Source organism: Globicephala melas, chromosome 16 (assembly GCF_963455315.2).
Source record: "Globicephala melas chromosome 16, mGloMel1.2, whole genome shotgun sequence".
Lineage (NCBI taxonomy): Eukaryota > Metazoa > Chordata > Mammalia > Artiodactyla > Delphinidae > Globicephala > Globicephala melas.
In genome coordinates, this window is record NC_083329.1 from 12,451,457 (window position 1) to 12,467,790 (window position 16,334).

The following is a 16,334-nucleotide window of genomic DNA, read 5'->3' on the forward strand; positions in this document are numbered from 1 at the left end:
GCGCATATATGTTTATGTTATTTAAGTAGAAAATCCATGTGCCATTGGTAATGAATTGAAGGTTAAGTGACAATTTTTCTTTACAACCACTCTTGTCGTATAGTCTGTGAACTGAAAACTGGATTAACCTTTAATTACCCTCTACGATCTCTCAACCCCAAGACAACATTCCCACTCCTACCAGTAGTATTTGCATATACAATTTAATGAGAGAAACATCTGTTTGCATATTTGGTATCATTAATATTATGCAGATAAATAGATACGCACAGTGTGATGGGCATTCGTGTTAATGTCTCATTTTCTTTCTTCATTTCTAGTCTTTCTTCCTCCACCCACTGATTCAGCTAGACTTGTATTAATTAGAAACAAAGCCTGTCTAGAGCCAGCAGCCTTGTGCAGAATGCACAGATGCAATAGGATCTGAACGCCTGCAAAGCCACATTTTATTCAACTGGGGAAAACACTGCTGGGTTTTACGAAATGTACACTTTATAGGCTTGTGTGAGTGTCTGCGTGTGTGTGCGTGCGTGCGTGTGTGCGTGTGTGTGTGCGTGCGTGTGTGTCTGTGTGTGTGTGTGAGTGTTTGTGTGTGTGTGTGCGTGTGCATGTGTGTGTGAGTGTCTGCGTGTGTGTGTGTGTGAGAGTGTCTGTGTGTGTGTGTGTGTGTGTGTGTGTGTGATTTAAACAAAACTATGCTTTGCCCTCTTTAATCAAAAATTTAAAGAAATCCTTTGTCCATCTTAGGAAACATTTGCTTTCGTACACAGCTTTCCTCTTCGATGACTGTAACAAAAACTTCCTATATGGAGTTTGACAATTTTAGCACTGACAGAGCCCTTGGAGGCCAAGCCAATCAAACCATTAATTTTGAGCCAGGCTGAGTGACTTGCCTGCAGTCACCTTAGTGGCTAGTGATGTAGCTGGGCCTGGGCAGGGGTCTGAGCCTCTGGACTTGAAGCCTAGTGCTTTGTCGACTGAAATGTGCTGCCTCTCTAGGTGAATGAAGTTTCAAGACATTTACAAAAGCCAGTAAACCCATTTCAAACAGTTTTCTAGAAATTCTATGTGGTTATTAACTGAGGCCATTTTAAAGGTGTACACATATGCATTATGAATATAAGATGCACTCTATAAATACAGTCTTTATCAGTAAAGGTTATGTTTTGTGTATAAGTGTTTTGATTTTTGCACGTGCAAAGCTTCTGTTTCTGCATTGATCCAAAGATAATGAAAGATTCCTTAAAGATTTTCAGGGCTTTAATTTCATGGTACATTTTTCAATACTTCTTTCAATATGAAAATAAAGTGCTGCTTCTTTATGCTTTTTAAAGTAGAAAAACTCTCAGTTCTGACTTAATTTCACCCCCTTCTGATCATAAGCCTTGAGCCACGCACCATCCCCTTTAGTACTTCCAGCTTCCCAGCATATGCCGTGGAAATTATTTGATAGAGCTACTCCCCATGACTGTATTGTCTCATCAGAATGAAGAAAATTCTTGGCTTTCATTAGTGAATCCATCCTCATTAATTCAAACTAAGTGGTGGTGGTGGTGAAGGGGCAGCCAGATTAACTAGTGAATACTTTGAACCATAGAAATTTTTTATGGGAATGTACTATTCTTACTTCCATGGATGTTCTGTAATTAGAGCTGGGCTGTGACTCTAAAGGTCTTTAGGATACATGATTAACTCAGCTGGTTTGTGATTTCATATCCATTATTTGCAGGCAAAGATGCATTACTAAACTATTGGAAGCAAATTGTTCTCTAAACACTTTCAAAATTCTCCTTGTACCCTACCTGCTCACTTACACTATCTGTAAAATAAAAAGCATTTCTAGAAAAGAAAAAAAAGGGAGAGCTAGTTCAGATAGAATATGGGTTACTGTCATTTCCAAATAAGTAAGATATTTACCATATTCTCCAAGTAGAAATGGGTACAATGTCACAATTTGATTTCAAAAGACATTTTGAACACCTGATGTGAAAAGGACACTGATCGAGAATTAGGTTTCTATCTGAAGAATAGTCATTCTGTACAGTCATTTTAGATGCTCTGTCTCCTACTATTGTCCGGCAAGTAACATTTAAATACTAGGTGAGAATGTCTCCCTGCCAATTGTGACTGTGAATGCCTGACACACCAATAATAACAATATTCAATGTTCATTAACAATAAACATTTGTTGGATGGCTGAATGGATGGGTGGATGGATGGATTGTGGTAGCATGAGGCATCCTGACTCTGTTAGCCATTTCTAGAATCTGAAGGAGCCCACCATTTCCAATGACCTAAGTACAAATTCTAGTCCTCGGGCAAATTTTCGTAAAGAGAGGTGTCACTATAATTCATGGCTTCTAGCAATAGCTGTTCTATGATGTATTTCGTGGGTATCCAAATGTGAATTCCTAATCACTCTAGAATTGCTTGGGTAGCAAAGTTAAGGGGTGTGTGTGTGTGTGTGTGTGTGTGTGTGTGTGTTGGGGGATTCATAAGGAATCTACCCAAAATTGCATTTAATAGACAATTGGAAAGTACAAATTAGATTCCAGCTTCATGGTGACCCATCTATTTTAAAATTTATGCTGCAACTTATTCTTGTTTTTACTTTATATTAGACTTGTCTTATAGATGCTCTTATTGTGTTTCTGGCTGTATTCTAAACTCTAGAAGTTATAGTATATGCTCTTGGGTATACTGATTTATGGATCATGAATACGTTTACTCCAAGACAGGAGAGAAAAATGTTAGAAGGTTCAAGGCCAGATTTCCCTTGTGGGGTGTTAAGGGTGCATCTGCTGATCCACTGGTTGGAACTTCTTTGGCTCCTGCCATAATGGTAGTTCACCTGTTTCTGACTGATTTAGGTCAGAACTCTTGGCATGTGATCAAGCTTCTGGTTGCATTAGGAATTGGAAGCACAAATGCCTTACTTAGATGCACTAGAAGAATCTCTGGGGTAGACCTTGGGTTTCCATGGGCCCATCAACTCTGGGGCATTTGTCACTGTCAGCAATACACTGGGGCGAGGAAAGAAAATACTAGAGCTTCTATTAACATATTTTCATGAAAAAGATAAGAAATAAAATAAGCATGACTAGTACTTATTATAACGGATGAAATCGGTATATGCATATAATTTAATCGTACATATGCTGAGGATGATCAAATCCTTTTTCAGGGATGGGGATACATGGTCAAAAAAGTTGGGAGCCCTCTAGTCTATGGGAAGATGCACTGCATTTCCTAGGACAGCTGATCGGGGCTCTTGTCTACCTTTCCAGTTTCTTTCTCCCACTCCTTCCCGATCATTTCCTGTAGCTCTGGACAGTCTGGATACCCTACCCAGCTTTCAGATCTGGGCTATGCTGTTGTGTCCCTCAGGGCCTTTGCACCTGCTATTTTTCTAACCTTAGGTTTTCTTTTCCCTCTGCTTAGTGAATCTTTGTTTTACTTTTGTAAACAGTTTCCTGTATTTTTTGGACCGTGTGGGTCTTTCTTTTCGAGGGCTCTACCATCCCCTCCTCATGTCTCTGTCACAGCTTTATGAGTTTACTGCCCTGTTGGTCTTCTGAACAGCATGAGGGCAGAGATTGTTTGTTGTGCCTTGGCGCATAAATGCTTGTAGAATGAATGAATGGAAGACGTGACAGTAGTCTTCACTGACAACGAGCTGCGCTGTTTGGACCCTGTGGCTTGTTCAGGTCACCAGGAGGGGTCGCTGTTGGCACTTCTTGTAACGGGGAGAGCCTAGTTGTCAGATCTTGGCTAACAGTGAGTTCCTTCCCAATATGGCAGAGTCTAATTTCAGGTTAAGTTCTTCCCCTACCCCTTCTCCCACACAATCACTTAGGAGGGGGAGAGAGACTAAGCCAGAAGGCAAAGCAGAGCCTTGGACTTTATGATGAAAGTTCTTTTTGTACCTGGGATACCCTGGACATTGTAGTCTGGGAGCCCCTGACATGTGGGTCCATCCTTGGATGGAGTCACAAATGCTACTGGAGAAATTGTTGATGCTGTCTTGCTTCTTCTAGACCAGAGAAGTCGTTCTGGAACAAACAATGGAATATTAAAGAGGGTTTTGAAAATATCATTGGCTGAGAGACAGCAACCAACACCCAGGAGCAGATTTTGTGAGGCACAAAATCACTTTGCTGCCTCTGAATGCAGCGGGGTCGGAAGGTTCATCTGGCTTCCCTTGGTAAACTGGATAGAAAAATGCACCAAAGTAGGCGAGATCTTTGTATTAACCATAATGTCAGAGAATGCATTGCCATTTGCCATGACAAACTATGTTTTTAAGAGGCAAGCAGTTAGGAAGGAGTTGCTGCAAATAAAAAAGGGGTACAGAATGTTTCAGTCCCATCCTTTAAAACTGCTCTTCATTTTTTCCACTTTATTTTAATTCCAGGACATTTTTATACCTTGGTAATAAATTAACATTTCAAAAGTACTTTTACCTGCTGAGATGGTTCATTCTGCTAATATGGGTAACACTGTGGGCTCGAATAATTAGTGTAAATTGCCTTTGAATAACACAGAGCTGGGAACAACTCTAACTTGCCAGGGCTTAATGCCCCTTGCTGTACAGGATGAAGAGTCCTTAATGGGGCCTGGAAAAACAACTAATACCTACAAATCAAAGGAGAAAAGCCGTTTTTGATGCATTTGTCTGAGAGTGTGAGTTTTAAACTAAATTGTTAACACTTCCTCCCCTGCTGAGGGTCATGGATTAGCTAGGCTGGGAGATTCTTTGAGAATCTTTCACACTGACCAGGGGAGGTAGGGGGTTCCAAATACAAGTGTTTTCTTAACCCTAATCCCCACCTCCCTGACCAGGACAGCTCTGCATTTCCCTCTAATTAGGTGAAGAATTAGGAGGTGGATAAATGTGTTCGGGGATGAGGATAAAGTGATTAGTTCACTCCAGACCATGATAGCGATTCTGAGGCACTACTTAGTTCCTTTCAAGATGATAACTTTTCTCTTTTCTACAAAAACGTATTCGAGCAAACCTCAAACATGTATTTATAAGCAATGATAATTATCTTCAGGCAAGTTTGGGACAGCATATTGACAAACGATTTTTACTCCCCTTTGCATTTATCTGCTTTTCATAAGATTTTTATCCCATAGAGGAAAATTCAGAGCAGTTTCTAATCGGACTCAAGTTTTAAATTATTTGTGCAATCTGAACACAATCTAATAACCTAACCCAAAAATAATGCATTCACATTTAAATGATCCTTTCAATGAAAGGGTGGAAGGGACACATTGCTTAGGAGCTGAGATAAAACCTTTTTGACACTTCTTCTGCATATGAATGGATACTACTGGGTCTGCCTTTTTTTTTAAAGATCTTGTAGATATTCTTCACTGAAGTGTAATTTTAAATCTCAGGCTGATGAAAGCAGTTACAGAATAGCTTCAAACTTTGGTGATATTAGCAACCTTCACCCATGACGACTATCCCAGAGCTATCTAGATTTCTAAATCAGTTTCTGCACACAAAACCCGCAGCCAGGTACCAAAAAGAACATATCGTCTTTTACACTCCGTTCCAGAACTGCATGCATCCAATTTTCCTCTGCTTTTGCCATTTCACTCACTTGTAGGCTGAATGTGTCACCTTTTAGTCTTACCTGGTACATGTCTTTTGTGCTATAAACATATAATGAAGATAACCTCAGGAAAAGGAAAAGTGTTAGTGATAAATAACAAAACGTAGTGTTCTTCTACCTCTTTTCCGAGGGCGTTGGAAGGCCCCAGGCGTTTTTCCCCTTGGTTCTGTTTGAAGACCCATGAAAAGCAATGATCTAATTGTGACCTTTCAGAACAAGTTCTCCCTGTTTCCTCCTTGGACGTTCATCTCTGAGGATTATAAATGAGCCAGAGCAAAACAGAGGTGAAAAGTACAACTGTAGCTGTGCGCTGGGTCTCCGGGCTTAATTTTTCTTCTCTCTCTTTTTTTTTTTTTAAGTTTAGTGTTTTATTTTTTTAATCTTATACTTATTTATTGAAATATATGTTAATTTTTCCCCCTTTTTAAAAACTTGAAGTATAGTTGATGTATAGTTAGTTTCAGGTATACAGCAAAGTGATTCAATTATACATAAATATATACATGTATTTTTTTCAGATTCTTTTCCCTTATAGGTTATTACAAAATATTGAGTATAGCTCCCTGTGCTATACGGTAGGTCCTTGTTGGTTATTTTTTTAATATATAGTAGTGTGTATATGCTAATCCCGTACTCCTGATTTATCTCTCCTTTCCCCTTTGGTAACCATAAATTTGTTTTCTGTGTCTGTGGGTCTATTTCTGTTTCGTAAATAAGTTCACTTGTATATTTTTGTGTTTGTTTTTAGATTCCTCATATAAGCGATATCATATGCTATTTGTCTTCCTCTATCTGGCTTCCTTCACTTAGTATGATCATCTCTAGGTCCCAGGCTTAATTTCTGAGTTAGTCTCAGCCCACTGGGAGTAGACCCTGCCCCTCCAGATCACACTATGGTGACTCATAATAATGGGAGGGAGGCACAACTCATTATTTAAAAACAACAACAACAGCAACGTCTTTTAAACTGCTGTAAGTTTTCCTTTCCATTCCTACAAATATCACGGCTGGTTTAAGGTGTGATGCCCAATTACGCTATACAAGACAGATCACACTACATTAACCAGGATTATGTTGCCTCTTGATCTTATCAGCTTTGTTTCCTAAACTACAAAAAGATCTAACACAGCGCTGGTTAGCAGTTTGGCTTAGACAGTCTCCACAGTCATCCATCACTGTCACTGGTTAGCAAGAGGCATTAGGCACGAAGCAAGGAGGCAGGGTGCTGTGCTCATACGCTCTTCCCAAGCCAGCGCTCTCATCTCCCACTGATGCTCGTCCTTCCTCACTACTGAAACTTTCTTTTCCTTGGTGAAAAGAAATCTATACCTTCTGCCTTCTGAAATCTTAGGCAGTATGTCACACACGTCAATTGTTTGCTTGTTTTTAAATTCTTAGAAGCTATAGGTAAGACAGAGAGGGAACACAGAAGGCAAAATATACATTCCTAAGCTAAAAAGAGGGTAGAAAGTCAGATGCCTGAGGGAGAAGAGGCGAATTAGCAGATTAAATCTGACCAATACCATCTTCTGGGTTCAACTTGGATACACTGTGTGCCCATAATGGGAATTCTCAGAAGAAAGATACAGTCTAGCAACTGGGATTTAGCATCGTTTTTTTTTTTTTCTTTCCCATCAACTCCGGGATTATTCCAAACTTGTCCATTTCTGTTTTCTAGTCTGACTCTTTTGAAGAGCCCTAGGAGTTAGCTAAGATATCTGGATTCTGACCCACCGTAAATGGGAGCAGACAGCGCCTGCGCTGGGCACCTTCCTGTGTTAGGCAGGTATCGCGGCTGCCTTGTCGGGAGATGTGAAACAGAATGAGATTTGTAAACAGAATCCATTACCCTGTTTGTGGTCACAATCTGATAGGATCAAGTAACTGGTCTCCCAGTAGAAATATCTACATGTCAAGGAGTACACTTGATAATTGTAAGAATGTAGTTAACGCAGCAGGAGAGAATAGCAAACCAGATTAACATTTCTGTTACATAATTACAAGTTCAAGGAGTTCGGCCTCTTATCACTTTATAGTGAGTATAGAAAGTAGGAGTGATCTTCTTTAATTTGTAATTGTTTAACTGAAATGTGAGGTCCAGCGGCCTTTTTCTTACCCTTCTGGGCTGCCAGACATTGGTATGCAGAGCCCATGTGAGAAGGCACAGCACACTATCAGAGGGAGACGTGTTTGATTATTCTTTAAAACCAACTAAGAGAAGTTAATCTCATTGAACTTCTTTTTATTCAACAAAAGAGTTGGATGTTTCCAAGTCTAATGTGACTATAATGTTCATTAAATGGGCTTCTTTACACCTTTAAATGGATTAACGGCACATCTTCACAGTCTAATTATTATACATGTCATTCAAAAAAATCACAGATCTAATTCAGGGGAGGTGATAAAGGCCTTTCTTTTACAGTGATGGAAAAGACACTGCAGTAAATGGGTGTGATTTTTATCTGGGCCATTTTTTTTTTAAAGGGCACATGCTGCTCCGAGGAGGTGGGAGGGGAGGATGTGGGGAACATGCCAAGTGTTTCTGCCCTGGTAATTTGCGTTTGGAGATTTAGGAGCTGACCATGCCGGAGCTTGCCCCTTCCGGACTCACCGTGCCAGGTACCTTAGCGGTTCCTCCCACCCAAGCCTGCTCGGCTAATGACTTCAGTCTGTCCAAGACAGCTCTTAGGCAGATAAGCGATAAATTATGGACAGCCCCCTTTCAGTCTCAGGCCTTTGGGGCTTCTCTGAGTTCCTTTACCCAGACCTTTGTTGAAAGGCAGAGACACCCTCTCATCACGCCCCAAGAAATAGCAGTTCGGTTTTCACACGTACATTTCACATGTATCTTTGGGCCCGTACTTGTCTCCTTTTTGGCTGGGGGAGCATTAAACTTGACATAGTCTGGCAGCTCACTGGTGTCCTAAGAATGTCACAGGCCTTGCTTGGTGCAGGTGGGTACAGAATGTTCTAGAAGCCATCCAAGAGCTGCAAGGACATTTCTCTCCCTAGGGGATGGGAAGTCTAGAGGGGGAGCCCTGGCACCCCAAAGGGAGTGATTCAGGCTTTTTCCGGTTTAAAGCTGAAGAACGCGGAGGTTTGTCTTCATTCATTCATTTCGCCAGTATTTACTGGGAAACGATTCTAGGTCAGGTACTGGGCATAGCCTAGGAGACGCAGCGCAAAGATGAACAGACACAATTCCTCCTCTCAGGGAGCAATCAGTCTAAGAGATACGGATAGATAATTTTTTAAATCAAAGGAGTCCCTAAATTTTCTGGATGAGAGGGGCTTCGAGTTGACAATCTGGTTAGAAGTTGACTCTAGAGGACTTGCTCTGAGGTTGTGCTTGCCTAGAAAGCTCACACCGTTTTTATTTACATTGTACCTCTATGGAGTTGCTTTGTAGTGGTGGCTGGAGACCTGGGGGAAGAAATGAAGCACCTAACCCCTCCCTTGGGGCCACCACGAGACACCTTCCTTGGAATCAGTCAACAACCTTTTTACCTCCTAGGGGTACTGGGGAGGGATCGCAGGTGAGGACGTAGGGTGTGTCTTTGGAGCATCTTCCTGGCATCATGGAAGAAGCATACACTGTGTCAGGTAACCCAGGGGGGAAACACCAGCACGGCTGCTTCCAGCGATCGGCCTGTCAAGTTACTCATCTTTTTAAGTCTCAGTTTTCTCCTCTGTAAATAGGGATAATTATACCCATCTTGCAGTGTCCTTGTGGGGATTTAGAAACAACACATATATAGAGGGTCTAGCGCAGTGCCTGGCACATAGTAGCTGTTTAGTAAATACTAGTCCCCCTGTTCTTCCCTATCATCTGCCCCCTTCATCATCCTCTTCTTCCCTGTCCCATTATTAATTCTCACAGTGAATCATTTTACTCTGAGTTAGGTCTTACTTCATGACCAAAGTGTAAAGCTCAAAGCCTATCTGTACTGGGATCTTTGGCTTCCGAAAGGAAACTCCTAAGACATTCAAAATCCTAAGGAGCCGTGGAATGATGCCCAGTGGGGTTGACATTTGGGCAGGTGGACATGCCTTTGATGTGGACAGCCACAGAGCCACGTGACCACAGATTCTCACAGCCAGAGGCCCCATTTCAGGCTGCATGGTCTCAGTCTAAGCCTGCTACCTCAAATGCCACCTTAGGCCTGGCCAGGGTCTGACTTACAGCTCTGGAATATGCACGAGGTTGGTGTGGCCCGGGCTTAGCACGTGCTGTCCCCAAGCCTGAGCTGCCCAGGCTCAAAGCTGAGATGTGACACTTTTGCTCCCATCGTTGCCCATCTTCTGGTCTCCTTTGTATCTGGTGTTCCACAGGATATGGCAGCAATGGGTGAAGATACTCTTAGAAATGCCTGCACTGAGGCAGTAAACTCTTTCATAAATCATTTAAGATCCATGCTGTACCAACATCAATTATGAGAATTAATTGCCCCCTAAAACATGAGGAATTGTGCTACAGAGAGTCAACATGAGCTCAGGAACTGTAAGCCTCTTCCTCCTGTCTTCTGAAGGCACGCCAGGCAGGTACCTCGATAAAGCAAACATCAGCCTTTTGTTGTGTGCTAGGTACTACGTCCCCGTTTCCAAACTAATAAATACTAAATGAGTAAACAATTTTGTTTTCTCTCTGCGCTATAAAGAGTCAGTTTTATTTGGCCAAGTAACTGCAGGGAATATCATTAAATACTTTTCCAATAGTGCTTTCTCTAAGCCAGAGTCTGCTCTTGGAGAATGCCTACAGATCAATCTAGAAAGTCAAGGTGGAGAGAGGTGGGGTGCAGACCCAACTCTCTATAAGAGGCCCCTCAAAATTGGAACTGTCCTCACCGAGAGAGAAATCGACAGTGGAGACACGTATTGTTTACTTACCCATTTACTCACTCACTTGTCTTATTACTTTAATGAGGTACCATGGAATATTAAATTTCAGGAATTAAAATGTTACCCAAACAAAGACATTCTGTAATAATAAAAAGCCAGAGAAAAATTTAATTATAAAAATCTGATTTCAGGATATTTAATAGAATTCTAATATTTTATTTTTTATGTATAGACTGTATATATGGATGTAACTTTTATAGCATAAATGTGTGGTTAGATATATAAATAACCTGCATGTTACACATGAGATGATATTAACACCAAAAGTCTATACTCTTTAGCCAGAAACCAGATTACTACTTCAAGATTTTTCTCTTCCAGGGCATTCTGTGAGATTCCTATTTCCATCTTAGATATACTTGATTCATAAGGTAGGAAGAGTTAAACATGTTTTAAGTTAATTTTGTCCTAGGTTTATCAGGTAATAGACAGCATGCTTTGATTTGCACTTATGCAGAGACCTGACACCAGCTTCGAGGCTTGGGAGGGAAAAGGATCTTTGTTCAGGAAGTTACTTATTAGACAATTAACATGTGGAAACTATACCGAACGGTATGTGCAACTGGTAAGTTCACGTTGAATTTCCAAAGGGCGGAGGCTCATTCTTCTTATAACAAGACCGTGACAACTCTTGCTGATGGAATAAATGGGATCATTATATTTCAGTCTCCCAGTGATTATCAGAAATGAAGCTTTGTGAATTCTTTCCTAATGGGGCCACCTGTCACCCTTCCGTCTTTGTATATAATGGTATTTTGTTTCTGAAGACCTCGGCCCAAGTTTAGCTCTTCCAAATGTGAGGGACCATGTCCTGACTCCCCCTGTCTTGCTGTGATGAATAGATATATTTTCAGCCAGTTACGCACCTTCCACCCAACATGTGATTCTGTGCAACCAAAGTGACTATGGCAGGTATGTAAAGCGACAGCAAAGCCAGGTGTTCCACCTTCATTGCTTGCCCATCAGCAGATTTGATTCCTGAGACATCCGCAGCAGGAGGGGACTCACCTCCCTGCCCCCATTCCCCCCCCACCCCCAGCCTGCTGCCAGCTGCTCTGGGCTTGTGGCAGCTGCATCAGGCTGTTGCAGACACTGAGAGCTAGCAGTGGCTCACTGTGGCCCGAGGTCAGGTGAACTGGGTTTCCAGGATCTTACTCAGGGACTCAGCCAGAACGCCAGCTCCGCATCTCTTCTACTGGCAGGCTGGCCGCATACGCTCAAGGCTTTTCCTCTGAGGCTGGACAGAGGATGCAACTTGGCTCTGAGATCACTTGTGTGACCCACAGGCTCTTAGGGGTGCAGCTGTCTTGTAGATCTCTGGTGGATGATTCAAGATTTTTCTCTACCAGGGCATTCTGTGATGGCCCTATTGCCATCTTGTTTGATCTGTGAGATAAGGTAAGAAACGCTAAACAACTCACCATATTTTACGTTAATTTTGTTCTGGGTTTACTAGGGAATAGACAAAATGATTTGATTTGTCCTTATTCAGAGACCCGACACCAGCTTTGGATGCTTGGCGGGGGGGAAAGGATCTTTGTTCAGGACAAATAACATGTGGGAAACTAACCAAACAGTATGTGTTAGTGGTAAGTTCACGCTGCATTTCCAAAGGTGAAAGCCTACCTCTTCCCTTTCTCACGGGGCCAGAAGCCTGCGTTATTGGGTCCACTGATAGCTTTAGACTTTCTCCCAGAGCGGGTATGGGGTGCGGTGGGGACCTCCGAAGGGTGCGGCCTGGCACAGTGTCCTTGCCAGGGGTCTCCTCTCCTGGGCAGAGCTATGTGGACAGAAGACCAGGCCCACAGCAGCTGATCTGATAAAGTACTTTCATTAGGTTGTGCTTTGTGCTCGGTTCTCTGAAACAAGGAGGGGAAATCCTTGGAAGGTCTTTTTCATTTGAGTGAAAAGTGCTTTTCAGGGCTTGGGAGTCGAGACTCGGATATAATATTTGAGTGCAAGTCTGCACAATCACAAGTGCCTGGGCACATTCAGTCCTACAGGTCCATGTGGATCGGGGCCGTAACACTACGGGGAAATATAATTTCACGGTAATTAGGACTTCTCACAACCCACTTCCTGAAAGGTTCAGGTTTGTGCTAGTGAGGCAGGATTTAATTAGTAATCAAAAGCGTTCACTCCGAACATAGGAAGAATCCTCAGGCCTTTCTTATATCACCCAAAGATGTCCTTGTTCCAAGCTGGACCCAGGGAAAGTGAGTCCCAGACTGACACCTTAACCTATTTCACTCTCAAATTCTCTCGCAAGTGATGGTTCTTCAGAAACATCGCCAAGCCTCCTTCCCTTCCCCCAGCTGGACAGTCGGTCACATCACTGCCCGAGTGGCTGAACCGAGCGCTGCCGTCCTCATGCAGCAGGCTGTGTGATTCTGACCACAGCCCCCCACATTGACACCTGTTGAAATAATATTGGAATCACTTTTGTAACTAATCGCTACCAAGACGTCAGCTCCTTTAGTCTGACGATGGGACAACCCAGGAGACTCTGTTCCTGCCCGGGCTGAGGCTCCTAGCCGAGTCCAGGCTTGTTGTCTATTATCTGACAAGCCCAGGACAAAATTAACACTAAATATAAGGTAATTTAATTAATTTCTCCCATCCCAACAGGCAGGTCCCAGCACCCTGGCACCCCCAGGCCTTCTAGCAAGCAGAGGAGCGTTGCACCCCCAGCGAGTAAACACTCGGGTTGTGCTTTCATTATTTTACGTGGGCGATTTGCAACCAAGGATTTCTATGAAACTCCTTTAAGCACTAAAGCAAAAGTATAGTTTTTTCTTATCCTTAAGGACATGTAATAAATTGTGTGAAAATTGTTCACAGGAAAACATACCTTGTAAGAGTCAGGATTCTTCAAGGAGTGTGTGTGTGCTTTCTGGAGAGGAGTGGGGAGAGAGAAGAGTGAGAAGGGGGCGGGGGGGAGAGAGAGAGAGAGAGAGAGAGAGAGGGAGGGAGGGAGCGTGCGCGCAGAAGACCCTGGTTTAAAAGGAACAATAATAATAAGACAGTCTGAAAGGGTCAAAAAAAAAAAAACCAAAAAAACAAAGAAGCTATAATAAATATAAGAAAAAATACATTTCAGAAATTGTTTTATTACGAAGACCTTCTGTGAGCCGATATTTTTAAGGCACACAAAGGCCCCTTTTATTTCCAAATTTCAATAAAGCTGACCCTTGACTTTCATCCCCAGTGAAGTGAACAGCAACCTATTTAATTATTCCTCCCATTTTCCTGCTCTCCAATATTAAGCCAACACAAAAGGACATAAAGCAACAGGTTATGAGCTTTATGAATGCAAATTGCAACTCCTCCGTCTGTAAAGATGAAGTAGACAGTTGAAAAGTCTGGGTGGGAAAAATGAGGCAGCTTGTGGCTGTAACTGTTAGCCAGCTGAGCCCTTCGCTTGTAGTCCATCACTGGAGGTCATGGGGGAATGTGGGCTTTTCCCCCATGTCCGTGGAGTGGGAGAGTTTGCTGAAAGCCTGGTCCGTGTTCTCACCTGGGTCTCCCAGTGATGAGTGACAGCCAGGCTGAAGGCTGGCTGGGCTCGGTGCGTGTGGCTGGGGGCCGTGGCTATTCTCCAGGTGAAGCCGATTAGGTTAGGCATCAAAATGATAAGGAGGTTGCAGCATATTTCCAAGTGTAGATGAAATCAGCTACCTGAGTGAGGAGAGACCAGGTCCATAAAAGCCTGCAGACCTCATTAAAAGGCAGATCAGCGGGATGGACTAAAATCATTAAATATGTTAATTTACAGCCAGGAAATGAAAACTTGGGGAGAAGCCAGTGGCTGATGGCTTGAGGTTTCATCTTGGCTGCCTGGGTTCCTTCCTTGGGTGACCTTGGGCAACCTTGAGTGCTCGAGATACCAGTTACCTTGTCTCTTTTGCGAGGGAGTTGGCGTACATCATTTAAGTTCACCCCCATTCCATTTAGTTGATCACTCGGGACTCTAGTCACCTTGGGCAGGTGCTTCTCAGCCAGGGACATTAGAATTACCAGGGACTTTTAAATATCCCAGTGCCCAGACCCATCCCAGACCAATTCCATCAAAATCTTGGTGGAACTCAGGAATCAGCATTTTTTCAAGTTCTCTAGGTGATTATGTGGCCAAGACTGAGGACCACCAAACTCATTCTTTCTAAAAAATAGGAACTAGAGACCCCTAACCCCCAACACACACCCCCGCCGCCATCTCCCATCCTTGAGAAGCAGTGGCGTTTTCTTGATGGGAAAAGGGATCAAACAACTTGCTCCAGCTTGCACTCGATTTCTGGACAAATAACTCAGGAAAAAATGGAATCAGACAGATCACGGGTGTCGGTAACAGCAAATGGCAGGGGCCTTAGATCTGCCTGGTCAGCTTGCTGACGGACGGAGCTGGAGAAGGCCAAGCGGGCCATGCCATGCCGAGGTGGAAGGCGTGGGCTGTTTGGAGGAATTGGAGCCCATCCTTGCTTCACAGACTGGAGCTCCCAGCCCATAGTGAAGCACAGGCATTTCTCACTGTGGTCCGTGACTGCCCTCCAGGAGGGAGAGAAAACTGAGACCCATAAAAAAGTCAACATGAGGGCTTCCCTGGCAGCGCAGTGGTTGAGAGTCCGCCTGCCGATGCAGGGGACACGGGTTCGTGCCCGTGGTCTGGGAGGATCCCACATGCCACGGAGCGGCTGGGCCCGTGAGCCATGGCTGCTGAGCTTGCGCGTCCGGAGCCTGTGCTCCGCAACGGGAGAGGCCACAACAGTGAGAGGCCCGCGTACCGCAAAAAAAAAAAAAAAAAAAAGTCAACATGAAAAGCAGGTTAGGGTAAATTACTCTTTTAGGCAACCTGCACTGCATGGACCAGTGTGTCCTCCACAAAGCTCATGTCCTCCCCAGAACCTCAGAATGTGACCTTATTCAGAATAGAGTCATTGTAGAGGTGGTTAAGATGAGGTCATCCTGGAGTAGGGTGGGCCCTTAATCCACTGTGACTAGTGTCCTTATGAGAAGATGGGGGCAGGGAGACACACGGGGATGACGCCATGTGCGTTAGTTTGCTTGGGCTGCCGTACAAAATGTCATAACAGAAATTGGTTTTCTCACAGTTCTGAAAGCTAGGTATCCGAGATCACGGTGTAGGCAGATCTGGTTTCTCATGAAGGTTCTCTTCTTGGCTTGTGGATGGCTGCCTTCTTGCTGTGTCCTCACATGGTCATCCATTGACCTGCTACCTGTGTCCTAATGTCCTCTTTTTACAGGGACACCAGTGGTATTGGATTAGGGCCCACCCCAATGATCCCATTTTAACTTAATTACCTCTTACAGACTCTATCTCGAATACAATCACATTCTGAGGTGCTGAGGTTAGGGCTTCAGCATATGAATTGGGGTGAGGGAGACAGAATTCCGCCCATAACACCAAGTGATGAGGATGGTAGAGATTGGAGCCACATGGTCTACAAGCCAAGGAATTCGAAGAATTGCTGGAAGAAGCACGGAAGGCTCCTCCCCTGGAGACTTCAGACGTTCTGCTGACACCTTGATTTCAGACTTCCAGCTTCCGGAGCTCTGAGACAATAAGCTTCTCCTGTTTTACGCCACCTGGTTTGTGATCATGTGTTACACCAGCCCCAGGAAACGAATACAGCTTGCCGTATCCTTTTACCTCTGGGCGTCTACGGCATGACTTAAATGTCTAGACACGGTGAAGGCTCATGCCCTCCAATCGAGCTTGTGCTGTCCCCGCAGGCTACAGCGAGGGGCGGCAGGACAGCCTGAGGAGTGGATTTCTCACCCGTTGCTACGGCTGCC